Raw genomic sequence first — 16,568 nt, forward strand, 5'->3', positions numbered from 1 at the left:
ATGGCTAGAGAAATTGAATGATTATAGAAAACTCATAAAGTTAAGCGCTCCAGTGTGAAAAGAAAATTCTGGAATAAACATGTTAAAATTAGATGGAGAAATAATCCTTAATTTATTGATATCCATATAAATTCTATGCTTTTGGAAAAATGTTACATATAATTTGCACCGATGTATCAATCACCGAAACCGAGTTAATTTTCCTTATTTTCTCTTATTAGAGGAATTTGTAAAAAGATATGCTAAGGTAAAGGTGAAAATTTTTGCAATATTTTCAAAGAATAAATTAAAAAAGTGTTTTTACCTCATTAAATTTCAAAGAATTAATTTTACAAATAATTCAGCCTGAAACTAGGTTAGAAAAAAAACTACATGCTGAAGATTAAGCTTTGCCAAGGTGTTAGAAACATCTTCTGTTAACTAGAGTTTAACTAGAGTTGTGATGCAAGAATTTGTAAAAATTATCATTTAAATATAAATTAGCATAAATACAATACAAAGTATATAAATTCTATATACATGAAAACTTGAGTACAGTGCAACAATATGTGAAAAAGGAATGGATTAAAAGGGAACTGAAAATCCCAGGATATGAATATAAGGGAGTTTTTTGTTGTTAATTATGAAAATTCTGCTGACGCTCATAATTATTAATTTATTAATTAAATGTGTATTAGAAATTAAATGTATGCCAAAGTACATCAGGTGGAAAACAGAATAAATATTTAAACGTTTCTAGTATTAAAATATGGAATTTGTAACAAAGTTAAATAACCTTAAAATAATTTCAATGATTAAAAATGGAAAGCTTAATACGGGAATATATTGCAATAATATTAGTGTGAATTTAGAACGACTTGAGAAGTCCAATTTTTAGATTTAATGAAGAGAATTTTTTTAATTAAATTAGAACTGTTTACCTAAAATGGTAAATTTAAAAGTTAAAACCATTCTGCTATCTAAGAAGATTTGTTAATATTTATCTAGACAAGAAACTTATTTAAGGTGACCTAAAAATGCGGTATTTGATACGTTGATTATGTATCAGTTTTGTGTATTTCATTAATCTATCAATTTTACTAATCAAAACTGATATATATATATATATATATATATATATATAAATCAGCGATTAAAATCTACAACTTGGAAAGTTTTTAATTCTTACAGAGAATAAAAAAGATCTGGCTCATCATTCCTTTAAGCATCACAAAACTTTAAAATGAGTGTAAAAGAAATTTATTTTTACTTTAGCACACGCCAGACTTTAAATTAATATTTGTTTTGCATGCACAATTTTTACAATATTGATAAACGAAAATAAAGGCTTGCAGTGTCAATAGATTATGTCAGTGTCAATAGATTATGCAGTGTCAATAGATTTATCGCCATTAATGTCCCATTAATGGCGATAAATGACTTAATTGTAGCACCCAATCTTCTTGGGAAAGAAATAGGGGACAGGAAACGTCGCGCAGTTCGTGGATTAGAAAAGTGGGGGACGAGGATCTTCGATCAAATTTGGCGCAGTTCGTACCCTACCGATCTTTGTTGACCTTATTCGGGTCTTATCGATATGGATACAATGTCATGAAACTGTTTCCACAAACTTCAGGCGACAATGGGCGTTACATCGAGCTCTGTAGCCACCTGCGCTTGTGATTATTATGCCTCCAACCTACTGGGCATTCTCCATCTTATTCCGTCATCCATACGTTCATGGCTATTCATTTTACCAGATATCTTATGAAATTTATCCAACTCTTGCGAGAAACACGGTGTATATTGTGAAGAAGTATGAGCACACAAATTACCCCCAACTCCCCGTGCGCTTATATTCCCTCCACAATCATAGCTCCGCAGATATATAAGTTTACGCATTCGACTTTGAATATTTGCATAATTTTTCGGAGGTGTAATTAGCACCTTTGGTTCAATACTTTTAGTAAAAATAAACATAATATGTGCAAACTCTCTTAAATTTGCAAGAAAGTATATATGAACATTTGCCAAAGATATTGCAGAATGTACTAAATATTTGCGTTTTTGAGATTACGATTTAATTTTTTGAATAGCTTATTAAAGATTGGAGGTTTTCAGAAACAAAATATGGTGTATTCCTTGGTTAACGGTGCCACCGCACATTTTGGCGAAATTTGTAGCTGATTTGGTAAAAGCTAGAAAAACATTATGGCAACTTTCAAAAAATAAAAATTTGTAGTGGAGGAAAATAATATTTATTTACCCCCGTTGCCTTTTATCCCGAATGCATTTATTCGATTGCTTCTGCTGTTACAGAATTAAATATTAGTACTTTCTGATTTTCGCCAATATTTAATGGTCTATTTATTACACATCTAACTTTTTCTTCAGCCTAATATTATATAAAGTGCAAAACAGAGAGACAAAGAAATCTTGGAAACATAAAACAAATTATCGATACCTTACAATAAATTGGTGACCATTTTTTAGCACTTTCGCTAGATACGCGAAATTTCGTGCATTGAAGATTAAAAATGGTCAACTTTTTAAGAGGGAAAAGTAATGTAGGAGCGATGCCAAATCCTGGGTGTGGAGAGTCATCATCCACAACCCTTTTAGTTCGGGCGCCACTGTAGAGACATAAGTTAATTTTTGGAAGCAGAAAAGATGAAAAATTAGCAACTGTCTTCGCGAGAATCGAATTACGGACCTCTGGAAATACCGGCCCAGCGTGCAGAACTACTACACCACGAAGGCACACTAGGAAGGCGGGAGAAATAACTTATAACTATTCTAACAAAGGGCGCGAACTCTTCATTTATAGTAGCAATTACGTAACATGCCAGAATGTTCTCGAAAGTACTGGTCTAGGTGGAAGATCTTGAAATTGCGGAAAGTTAATTAGAGGTTGCCTGTTCGCGCAGAGCAAAGCCATCATATTTTTTTAATATTTTACATCTATATATATATTAATTTTAGAATTTAGAGTTTAGGTTTTAAAAATTTTGTAAAAGTGCATCAAATATTACTCAAAAAGCAACCAGCTAGAAGTAATTTTATTAGAGCGTACATAGCGAAGGTGTAAGAAAATGAGGCGTTATCTAAAGCACCTGTATAAATATGTGTTGTCTGCCGAAGGCAATTTTAGAAAATATTTATGCTTTGCGTGACTTGGTGCTCGTGTGAAAGAAACATGAGTCAGAAGTTGCATACATTATATGAATACCAGTAAGATGAAAGATAATCTGCTGTAGAAAAGAAGTGGCGACGTGTTTATGCATATAAAAGAGCCTATCGAAGATTTCTCTAAAAATTAAATGAAATTGATGTTAATGTATGCACAAAAAGGGTATACAAAATATGATTAAGAAATCAATTTTTAATACTGGTCTGTAAATTAAAATTTTTTATATGTTTTATTTATTTTTTTAAAACACAAGTTATAGTATTCATGGAATAATAAATGGCAAAAGAATTTTTTTGCAAGTTTCTTGAATGCAATTATGTATATAAAAGCAGGAGGATAAATAATTTAATCAAAGATGTGTTTATTTTAGTAACTGTAACTTTCTCTAAATAAATCTCTAAATAAATTATAAGGAAATTTCAAACAAAAAAATTACGTTTGCATTTAGGAATATTACTTGTAGAATTTTTATTCCGGTATATTTGTTTTCTAGAATTTCTTAATAGGCAAAATGAATCTAGCTCGAAAGCAATAAGGAATCATATAGTGAATTATTATTCAGAAACATATCGAATTTGATTTTTGATATGTATGCCACAATTATTTCGATATTCCATTTTATATTACATATCAAGAAAACTTAACTTATCCTATAACCTAGCGAAACTGAAAACAAAAGTTTGCAAAATTCTTTAATTCCTGAAGGCCGTTGGTCATCCGTTATGTTCATAAAACGAAAATATTTTCTCCGTAGATAAGTAGAAATCAGTAAAAAACTGTATTAATCCATTCCTGGGGCCACTGTTGATTACTTACTCAAAACAAGACTTCGTGCATAAGCTCATCGCTTTGTGCATGAGGCATTGGAAATCATTAATTCTAAGACAAAAGAAGATAATTACAAAATTAAATAGATAAAACATACGAACATTTAATTTTACTGTATTTGTATGAAGGGCACTGAACGCTGTAAATGGATTACTGAGGAAGAGATGTTTTCTGGATGAAAAATTGCTTTCTATTAGAAAGAGATAACTGCTTTTCTGGGACATCTCTTATTTTTTTCTTTTCCTCTTAACGCCCCTCGGCTCACTGAGCCTCCATTTGACTCAAAATTTGTCCAAAGTATTTTTTGTTTTCTACATTTTAAAATGTTTTTCAAGTGAGATATGACCTTTTTTTTTTTTTTCTTATTACGTGCTCCGCTCTTAGGCACTACACGGAAAGGGAGAGATGCCCCGTGTAGGTCTTCCTAAGGGAAACTGAAATGGGGAAACCCACGAAAATGCCCATGCAGCCAGCCCGTTCGCCGGGACTCCGGACCGAACTACCAGTTCGGTCCGGTTTTAACTGCTCGGTCGCTGGTGGGCTGAGACATAACTTTGTGATTGAAAATGCTTATGCTATAGCTTGCTCCTACCTTGTCAGGTGATATAAGAATATGAAAACTTTACACAAATTTCGCGGGTTAAAGAACTAGGATCATTCCTTCTTTTTTTTTCCCCCTTTCTCTCTTTCTCCACAATCGCCTTTTGTAGTTTCTTCTGAAGGTGTAGCAGTTCTTCCTGGCTGAGCTCTTTTCTCTCTCTCTCTCTAAGTCATTTATATCTTCATTGTTAATTTTCAAGCCACGATTTTCCGTAGAGGCACAATATCGTAAAGCAAAACAAAAGTCCTAAGTATTAACCCTTAAAGTCTCTGACTGCAACACAATCTGGCCATAATTTCCTCCAGGCCGAATTCAAGTCCTTGCATCACTTACTTTACTAATGAGATAATCAATAGGAAATATTTAAATGATGTTTTAGCTCCTGAATGTTAATTCTGTGTCGGAAGTTACCCCAAACACCAGAAAAATCATTTGTTGCCCATTTGAGTGTTCATAACTCGAAACACTATTTGTCATCCAAAAATGTTTTTAATCATCATTATAATCTGCGATAATAGAACCGATTTGTTCGTGATACGAAACGTTCACAAACCGAGGTTCCAATGTAATTATTATTTGCCATTTATTATTGTTATTGCAAATGCACTATGTGTTTCTTGTAATATATATTGGTATTGCCCCTACTGCAGGAAGTGAATCAGTTCTGAAAACAGCAAACATTGTATTATCTCATATTCAAGATCATATATGTCTTTTCTAATAATCTAAATTTCTTATTAAGGAAATTTTAACATCATTACTCTTAATTGCATTGTGTTAGTTCAATCTTCGTGTTTTAGCCTAATATATATAATTTTTCTACTGTATCGAAGAAATTACATTGTACATCAGTATTCCAGTAATGGCAGAACTTAACTGAAATTTAGAGAAGTAGCATTTGAAAAGGAACCATACTGAATGGTTATTTTTGGAAAGCAGAATTTTGCAGAATGCTATTATCAACTCCTTCAATATCCAACATTAAGTTTTAATTTTCAACAACATGCTTGCGCTCATCAGCATTTACTGCAACAAAAATCAGCCTTTTCCGCAATGAGGATAATAAGATACAAATTGGTTTATCCTTAAGATGATTTATATTGCAGTTTATCAATTATAAAACAATGTAAATAAGATACCAAGCACGGACTTAAAAATCGATAATTAGTTATTACATATTATGCAAAGCAATAATACGTATTTCAAAATTCGCATTACTATCCTGCACCATATGAATATTGAGTAAATGTGTCGTTAATAAAACAATTTTAAAATTATTGCTTAGTAAAATAATTTTGCTGTATATAAAAATTATTGGTGTTGCTTAAATTAAGCAAACTACTTGCCACTGCAAAATAAATATCTTCATTATTTTAATTATTTAAAATTATTTAACATAATATGTGCGCATTCGAATTGTGTTTAGACTGGAAATGCAATGACATGCAAAGTATTTTCAACAATTTCTGAATTGCAAAATTCCATTAGTTTATTTTATAATTTTTTAAATTTTTAATTAAAATTAATCACTTTTCAGTTAACTGGTTTTAGTTTATGGCTTTAAATATCTCAAATCTAAAATAAAGATAAATGAATTTTTTGTCCTTGGCAGTGTTTATGGCTTAGAAAGTATATTTATAAAAATCAAAAAGAATACATCGTCCTTTAGTTGTAAAGGCGTTTGATATTTCCTTATTCTTGTTTTCCCCTATCCTTATCAAAAAAGTGCAGTTCATTGTCGGCTTTAACGATATAAGTTCTAAGATCATATTCCCATTAGACTAAAAAACTATTTATTTTTATTTTTTTTCCCCGTCTCATAGCTTTTATCTTCCGATTCAGATTCCATTACCACTTGTTATCCAGTAACAGTTCTTCTTTGTCATAGCAGAGATAAATTTCTTCGAAGCCGACCGTCATTGGCGGTTAACTTCCGATGTGACAAACACCGCATACAAAATGAACTTCTACTTTCAGTGTTACGTGACATTGACTTTTATGTGTTTTAAGAAGACGTAGTAAGGGGAAAAAAAAAAAAAAAAAAAAAAAAAAAAAAGAGTATATGCATCTGGAGCTGTTTTCGTGTGACATTGCACGTAATGAAAGCATATCGTGTTTCAGCTGACAAAACTTCTGTTCAGGGAGTCATGAAATTTTTCAGAGAATTTCGAGGAAAATCTATGCAACATAAACTATAAAGACGTATTGTGGCCTAGATAGACAAGGCACTTGGTGCATTTTTGACAGTTTATTTTTAATTAAACAGTTGAAAATGTTTAAGAAGATAATTTAACTAACACTTTTTCAGCACAGATAATTTACCGTAATTAATTCCTCAAATGATTTAAATCATTGGTGGAATAAAACTTGATTATAGTTTTTAATGTTTTTTCTAGTTATTTATAAACTTATTTAAAGTAAAAAATTACAAAATAATTAAAATCATATTAATTTTTTTTTATTTTATTGACAATACATTTCCGATAAGATTAAAAAAATAAAATATAGCATCTCACAGATTTCAGATTTAATCTTTGTGTATTTTAAATGCGATACACGTCACGATCAAGCAGGGAGAAGATAACCGTCCTAACTGAGTTCTTGGGGGGGGGATCAAGATTGTCATTGCTTTTACAAAAAGCCGTGCTTGAGACTGATGTTTCCATTTCAGTAATAGAAATTTTGTCAGTATACATTGCTAATTATTCTGTCAGAACATTCTCCTTGCAGAATATTTTTGATCCCTGAAGTTGAGGGACTTGTTCTCTTTTCGGCAAATTGCACAGAGTTTTGTTATAAAACCAACATCAAGCTAAGGTTGAAGTTTAACTAATTTGACTTTCAAATTTAAAGTTTCAAAATTTCTTTTCCATTTACCTCTTATTACTTTCATATTTGTTTTAAACATTCAATTGTGTTTATATTTTTGTTGATGATTTTTCCTTCAACAATTGAAATTTGGTTTAAGATTTTAATTCTGTAATTTATATGTCCCATTGCTGATTATTTTATCCAAAATTTTTAGCTATTATTATTATTTTCCAACTGGGCAGCTTTAAAATAAATTCGTGAGTTGATATTTTTTTTTTCTTTTTTAAACAGATGTTCAGATTTTTAAACAGATCGTATGCTGATGACATTTTGTTGGAATATTCGAAATTATCGCTGCTAAAGAAGATCATCGGAGATTTCATTGCTTGTTGGGAAGCAAATTGAGCTTTAATAACTTGCATTGACTATTTTGCGCATAAACTCCACATTTTTCTTTAAACAAATATTACTAATAACTCCAATCGTAAACTTATTTCATTGAAAAATAAATATGCATGATAATACATAACGCTCTGACAAAAATCTACACAATAAAAAGAAAAATATTTACTCATCAAAAGCACTGAAAATATCTGCAGTTTAATTCATTAAATTTAATTCATTTTAATACGAAACATTTATCATACGTTTAATGCTCAACCATAGGAAAGCATACAGTGTCTCAAAAAAGTGATGGGACACTTGTGCTTTACAAAAGGAAACTGCAATAAAATAAATTTAAAAAATATGTAAAATTTTTTGTGGGTGTGTTTCATATTTAAATTTAGTAACAATTGTTACATAACATACATTTTGTCAAAATATTAAAATATTAATTTAATAAAAATACAATTGTTTAGAACGGAGCAGAAAATGGCTCACTTAAGTGATGGGACACTTACTTTTCCATCAAATATTTATCCAAAAATTTTACTTTTTAAAAGATTTTAATATTTTGTTGGATTTCCTTTTACTTTTAAAACATGATTTAATCTTCTTGGAATGGATTCGACTAATTTTTTTGTGATTTCTGGAGTGATTTTACCCCATTCTTTTTGAAGCACCGATTTTAATTGTTGTTTTGAAGAAATGGTGTGTTTGCGAATTCTTGATTCCAATTCTTGCCAAATATTCTCTATGGGATTTAATTGTGGAGATTGTGGGGGTGTTTTCATTATTTCAGGACAGTTATACAGCAGCCAGAGTCTAACGTTCAAAGCACTGTGCTTGGGGTCATTGTCCTGGTAGAATTTAAAATCGTTATGAAGGTTCAGTTTTCGTGCTGAAGATTTCAAATTTTGATTTAAAATGTCAATATACTTGTACTGATCCATTATACTGTCAATAAAAACAAGATTACCAACTCCAGCGGACGACATACACCCCCATACCATAACTCCTCCTCCACCATGTTTTACTGTTGGCACCAAGTTCTGTTTGCGAAATTCTTCCCTGGGTTTTCTCCACACCAAGATTCTACCGTCAGAACCAAATATATTAAATTTACTCTCATCAGCAGATATAACTTCATTCCAGTAATCAGAATTCTTATTTATGTTGGATTTTGCGAAAGCCAGTCTGAGTTTTCTATTCTTTTCACGAAGAATTTTTTCCTGTCTGCTCTACCGTGATATCCAGTAGATCGAATTACTCTTCTAATAGTCTCAGAATTAACAATTACTCCATATAATGCTTGTAAATCAGCAGCAACTTTAGGAGCACTCATTCTTGGATTTTTTTTAAATATTTCGAACGATAATTCGCTTTCTTCCATTGGATAGCTTTGATGGTCGGCCAGGTCTTCTTTTATCCTGAATCATATGATTCTTTTTATATCGTTTAATGATATTGAAAACTGTTGAATGACTGAAGTTAACTGTTTCAGTAATTTCTCTAATAGATTTTCCACGTTCAATATGCAAATTAATAACTAATTTTTGAATTCCAGGCAAAGTTTCTTTTCGTTTAGCATTCATGGCTGCACAGAGCTAAAAAACACAAAAATTCCAAAACAAACTGGAGAGAAATACTGCAGACGATTTTATAAATTATTGGCAATTGCTTTTGAGTAAAAATAAATATCCCAAAAGATATTTTTATTGCTTACTTCAGACGATTTTTGTTGCATAGTACGTAGTGTCCCATCACTTAAGTGAGCCATTTTCTGCTCCGTTCTAAACAATTGTATTTTTATTAAATTAATATTTTAATATTTTGAGAAAATGTATGTTATGTAATAATTGTTACTAAATTTAAGTATGAAACACACCCACAAAAAATTTTACATGTTTTTTAAATTTATTTTATTGCTGTTTCCTTTTGTAAAGCACAAGTGTCCCATCACTTTTTTGAGACACTGTAGCTACAGGTATACGTCATATAATTCAAATGAAAAAAGAATCTATACTTATTCATGTCATTATATGTGATTAAATTAAATGTCTCAACAGGTTTTCTTCCTATATGATGTAACTACAAACCTGTTCTCCACTGAATTAAATTAAAAAATTAAAAGTATTATTCCAAAGAACTAAAAAATTAATTATTATATAAATAATTATATAAAAAATTAATTATTATTATTATATAAAATATATTATTAATAATTAATAATATATTTTATATAATAATAATAATAATTATAAATAAATAATTATTTATATAAATATATTTTATATAATAATATATTATTATATAAAAAATTAATTATTATTATAAAAAATTAAAAGATTCTAAAAAATTAAAAGTATTATTCCAAAGAACGCACATCGTTTGCTTTGCAATCAGCTCTAAACGAATAGAGCTACAATAAAATACTTCGAGAATACCATCTATGATTCCAAATGATTTTGGTGTTCTGTGAAAATGGTTGTTTTAGAGAGGTTGTATTCAATATCTTTATTTATTTGTGTTCTAAAAGATGCTATTCATTGTTGTGCTGTGTTGTGACTTACCTCAGTTGTCTGACAGTAATATCAGAACAAGCCCTCGAAATTTATCGGGGCAAGGTTACACCTGTCGGTGACTAGACAATTAAGCACTCTACAGGTAACAGTATAATTTCGCTCAGTTTCGCCCCAATTTTGATGGAGGGAGGGGACGGGTTCGAGTGTCTCCTACACCTCTTTCCATACCACTAACATCTCTAAAGGACTTTCAGTTCGCCATGTATTTAGAGTGCCCCATGCCGAAAAGACACTATGCATTTACAAACATCCAGGCCTTCTTTGGGATTCGAATTCGGGCCCTTCAGTACAGCAGTAGGCTCCCCGAACCACTATAATGTCTGGGCGTCGATATTGTTTATTTCCGGAGTTAGCCGTCCGAGGAAGTCAGAGCCCATGCGAGTTTCTCGGAATTTATGATTACCAAGTATCCTATGCGAGTTTCTCGGTATTTAAATATAAATGAAAGGTACACTTTTTGTTACTTTCCAAAGATTTCTACTTTTTTACTTTCAAAGGCGAATATATAGTGTTAAATGGAAAAGAAAATTGACAAATGAAATGGCGTTGTGTTGAGTTAATAATAAGCTCGAAATGAGTGCCTCGGAACTCGAAAATCTTTTGAATTTAATTTTAGATTCCAGTTTTTTTTTTTAAACTTTTGGGAGCGTTTGAATCTTTACTGTTTCTTATTAGTATAATCGCATATCTTTTATTAAATTGCACTTGTATTTCTTTTCAAAATGTTAATATTCTTGAAAGTTTAAATATTCGTCGGATCGCCACATATCCTTTGTTTAGAGCTGATGAATGTAGTTATCATTTACTATTTCATTTTAGATCATTAAACCAAAGAATTTTTTGATGATAAAATGTTTTAAGCATATATAAGCAATAACTAAATACCTTATTTTTTACCTAACTGCAGAAAGCAGAAGTTTTTTCAAAAGTCACAGCTAGTATTTTCGTCTAAAATACGAGTTTATAATTATAACGTTTTAGTTTAAATTACTTTGCCGAGTGCATTTAAAGGCCTATTATATGAGACTGTTATGGCAAGTGGTAGCAAGTTTTCTACTAGTAATTAAAACAAATATGATTCGACTTTTGCATAATGATTAAAGCTGCGAAGTTTAGCTGATGCAGCTGTAACAATGTGGAGAGCTTCAATTTTTGGTGTCTCGCATGCCAAATCCATTGCTCTTAAAAAGGGATTTTGCATTTTTTGCTTCCTCTTTGCACCTATGTGTACTGAATGAAACATTGTTCGTATCTTGCTTTTACAAAACCCCGCTCTAGTTTTTAAGTTAGCTTAGAAATAACCGAATAAATGTGATAGGAGAAGTGAGTTTTAAAGTGTCTAATAGTGTCGAATTTAATTTGCAAATTTAAACAGTAAGTATTAGGAAGATGGCTTAGATGCAAGTACCGATACACGGTTCCGCGCGCTGGAGATAAAAAGTTTTTTTTTTTCTTTTTTCCCCGTAGAGTGTTGCCATTGTTCGCTTTGAAAACCTTGAGTTTGTTAATCAAAAATTCGTTAAAGTTTTACAAAATATGAAATCGATAATAAAACAAATTCCAAATTTCAAATTTGGGCTTCCACATGCCCATATTCGTAGGAGGATTATGACATTCAAAATTTGATGGCTCTATGTACCGTTGTTTTGCCACAATGCGAGAAATAGATATACAGGGTGTTCGAAAAGTCTTTCCCTGATTACATAAATTGATAACTAAGGCTAGAAGTAAGATACAAATATGAAACTTGTGTCGAATTGTTTACAAACTATCAAAGTTTTTTTTTTTTTTTATTATTATTATTGTTTTGTTTTAGGTTCGCAGTACGTAAGTAGTGGATGAGGTGCAGTGCCCAAGACATGCATGAGAAAAGGTGATCGTGCATTAGACACGATCACCTTTTTTGTCAGTGGAGTAGTGAATCGTCATAATGTGTGCATTTGGGGTTCACAACCCCCTGGCGAGGTCATGAAGTGCACCAGAGGCAGTCCAAAGGTGAATGTTTGGTGCATGCTATTGCACGATTGAATTATCGGGCCATTCTTCTTCGCTGAGGCTACCATCACATCTTCAGTGTATCTGGACATGTTGCAACTGTATGCTGTTCGTCAGCTGCTTCAGTATCACCCCGATGTCTTGTTTCAGCAAGACGGTGCACCGCCTCATTGGGGTTTGGACGTCCGTGCCTATCTCGATATGACCTTTCCTAGGCGATGGATTGGTCGTGATGGGCCAACGATTTGGCCTCCACGCTCTCCTGACATAACCCCATTAGACTTCTTTTTATGGGGTTATGTCAAGGACGAGGTCTACCGAACACGTGTACCAGATCTTGAAACCCTGCGGCAACGGATAACCATAGTCGTTGAATCAATCCCTCCAGTGATGTTGGCTAATGGATGGACGGAAATTGAATATCGCCTAGATGTGCTACGTGCTACTAAGGGTGCTCATGTGGAAGTTTACTGATGTGTGAAAAAAACTTTGATAGTTTGTACACAATTACACACCAGTTTCATATTTGTATGTTACTTCTAGCCTGAGTTATCAATTTATGTAATCAGGGAAAGACTTTTCGGACACCCTGTACATTTATGCGGATTTTTCATTATTTAATTTCTTCAAATATAAAGCAGGACTCTAACATTTGGTGGCAACAGTTTGAAAAGTGTTTTTATAATGATTCAACGCAAAATCGCAAAACGAAAACAATAGTCTTTCAGGGACAAACTCTCTTTGGACTAATAATAAAAATAATAAGAAGAAATAAATTTAAAAAAAAAAAAGGGGGGAGAACAGAATTTATGCCGAAACCTACTTTGCAATAGAGTTTAGATTTTGTTTACTTTATTGACACACCCCTTTTATATACTCTATTGATACTGACCCATTGTTTTTTATTGGCTTCAAATGATATCTTTTAATACCATTTTCCCATCCGTTAAATAATGAAGAAAAGAAAACTACCAGCATTTGAACAATGAATGATATGCAAAACTGAAAACTGACCTGATGGATCTGATCTTTGGAATGTGAAGCATAGTTTATTTGGTTCTTTCAAAGTTCTCATATATATCTTCGGAAGTCTTAATCACAAAAGCCTTCAAGACTGCTCCGGCAGATGCTTTCTTGAAATATAGCCTATCTAAAACCGTTGCATTTTAATACACTAGAAAAGTCTGAAACTGCTCCTCATTTCTGTAATTTCTTCACGTATAACAATATTTCCCTGACAAAGTTCCGTCACGTTTCGAAAACTAATGAAATCAGAGGAAGCGTCTTTTTTGTTTTTCATTTGTCAAGATTTGGTCTTAAATTCCGGACTGCTTACCTTGTTTGTCAAGCAGAGCTTTTTGCCGCCAAAGCAGCTAAGGCCCAACACAAGATCACATCATCAGTATCCACACGGAAGGTGAGTCCAACATCGAAACAATCACTGGTGGAATTAACAAGAATAATCTGTTATTAAAAATTTAGGAAACTTCGTATACGCAAACAAAGACAGGATAAAACTGCATTGGTTTAAAACTCACGCGGGCATCTTTGACAATTAACTGACTGATTACCCTGCTGAGCACATAATTTGATATCAGTCTGTTTCATCAACCTACTTATCAAATCTGATAACTAAATTTAAACGTAACTACCATAAACTTTCTTTAAACGTTTAGCAAGCTAAATACTTATTCCACAGATGATAAGTCCTCCTAGCCGCACAGCCTTTTCATGAGTATTGCCTGATTTCCGCATACATTCAAAGCTTTTTGGTGAAAGAATACGAATAATTGTGCATTTGGCTTTGCAAAACATTTGTCATATTAACTTTATCACTGGGTTTAGATTCTTCAGCTTAACCTTCACTAATCTTCCACTGGTAACCTTTCAACTGGTAAAAAAGACTTACACTAAGCCGACTTTATAAAAGTTCTGAACTATATAAACGAGCATTTTAGTGAACTATGAATTCTCAGAATTTATTCCTTGTAGTTGCAGTTTTCTTTAAAAACTTAAATACTGTGTGCTTGACTTAATAAACTAAGATTCTTGTTTTATTTGTTTGTTTTCTCTTTTTTACGTTGTTGGAATACGGAGTGTTATGTCCTGTAGCAAGTCAGCTGCCTGTTTAACACTGCAACAATCATATTAATGAGCTGTAAATAGTAATAGAATCACACTAAGCAGGAAGAGGTCTAAGATTTCCAAGTATAGAAGAACGTGTTACTTAAAGTGAGGATGTCACCCCCCCATGTGTAAACTGCTTCTGGTATGGTTTCTGGTAACAGTATTATTTAATATTATTCACTCCATTTAAAAAAAGGGGGCGATGCAGGGAATAAGTGAAACCAGTGACAACTAAAACCTGTCAAGTAATATTTTAACTTAAAAAATATTTATAAACGTTAGACCTGAAACATGTACCTATTTTGATATTTTTTAAAATCTCTTCTATACCTAAATGACTAAACGTTTGCACCTAAATTTCTGGAACTTGCTAACCAAACTAATGATTATTAATTATAATCACAACTAAAGCACATGCTTGTAAAGGCGTAACAAAATTATTCTTAGGAGGTCGAACGCGCAATTCAAAAGCTCCATTTCAACAAATAAAATTTATTTGATGGAAGTGCTCGAACCGCACTACATATGACTATCAACTAACTATTATAAATTCCGAAATTATCACCTGCTATCTGAAATCTTCAATAAAATTACAATCAACGGATGATCAGCTTCAATTGATAGCTATGAAACACGTATTTACAATAAAGAAGTCAAAGTATTTGAGTATAAGTCAATTCAAACAATCACCTATTTTAGTTAAGCTCGCAGTGTTTAAATGTAGCTCTAACATCTTTGCATTAGTTAATTTACATCTTCTTCGGTAATGAACTTTGGTGCATATGTAGTTAAAAGGGATAGGAGAGAGTTGAGCTTAAAGAGAATATGTTATTAATTTAGAGTAAACTTTATATAGTACCTTGCACAAATTACAAAACCTAGCAAACAGTTAAATGTTGCAGACTTCTCTTAATATCACAGTTCCCGTGGCCTAAATTATTGTTATTATTTTATCCTATGCTGCATTCTAATATTGTAATCTGCTTCAGTTGCTTCTTCTCAGCAAAAGTATTGTTCCCTGAAATTTTTAATTGTCTGTTCTCATCTGTCGTTAAACACCAAACCAAAAATTTAAGACATTGTGTACAGGCGATATAAATCATAGTTTTTAAGGAATTCTGTAAAGCGCTTTTAGCTTTTTTTTTTTATTTTTCTATTTCGAAAGTTCTAGCTATTTTTCTATTTTTCTTTCCTCGCGTCATTTACCCGATTGATTACTTGCATCAATTTTCTTCCAAGAACAGTTCTATAACGTTTACCCTAACGCATATTTAATATTCATCGTTATCAAACAAGACAGTTAAACTGAACTTCTGTCTAGTATTACTGAGCGGAAAAAGTTTCTAAACCCAATTAATTGTAAAGAGATATTATTATGCCTGTCCTAAAAGATCACAATCACAAAATTAACAAGTCAAATTTTAACTAAAACCGAACTAAATTTTGCCATTTTTATTTTCTTTTTAGTTTATAGAACACATACTCTGGAAATGCATCTATCTCAGAGAAATGCGAATTTTCATTAAGTATATATTCGTCTAGCATTCGAAAGAACTAAATTAATTGGCAAAGAAGACAGAATTTATGCCATGAAACTGACTGCTTGAACTTATTTCATGAATAATAAAGAGCTTACATGACTACAAGCACATTCAATTTACATAGCAAATTGCTGTGTAAATTGCCATGTACTTATTGTAGAATTACCATGTAACGAATTTACATCTGATCAGAGGAAACAAAAAATTGATAATAATAATAATTATAAAATCTGAAGGCTTTCAGATTTTACATTACGCCCAAAGGGACGTTTTTTAACGCTTTTTGTGTTACCTTTATTTATTAAACAACAAGTTCTTCGCACTTAAACCATAAAATTCAATACAACAGCAATATCGCAAAATAATTTTTAAATGAACATATCTTTAGAATTTTCAATGCACAGTCTGGCGCGCCTGGAGATAAAAATGTTTTTTTTTTTTTTTTTTTTTTCTTTCCATACAGTGTTGCTATTGCTGGCTTTGAAATCGTTGAGTTTCTTAATCAAAAATTCATTAAAGTGTTACAAAAT

Source organism: Stegodyphus dumicola, chromosome 1 (assembly GCF_044657685.1).
Source record: "Stegodyphus dumicola isolate Sdum_Otavi_A_Nest chromosome 1, ASM4465768v1".
Classification (NCBI taxonomy): domain Eukaryota; kingdom Metazoa; phylum Arthropoda; class Arachnida; order Araneae; family Eresidae; genus Stegodyphus; species Stegodyphus dumicola.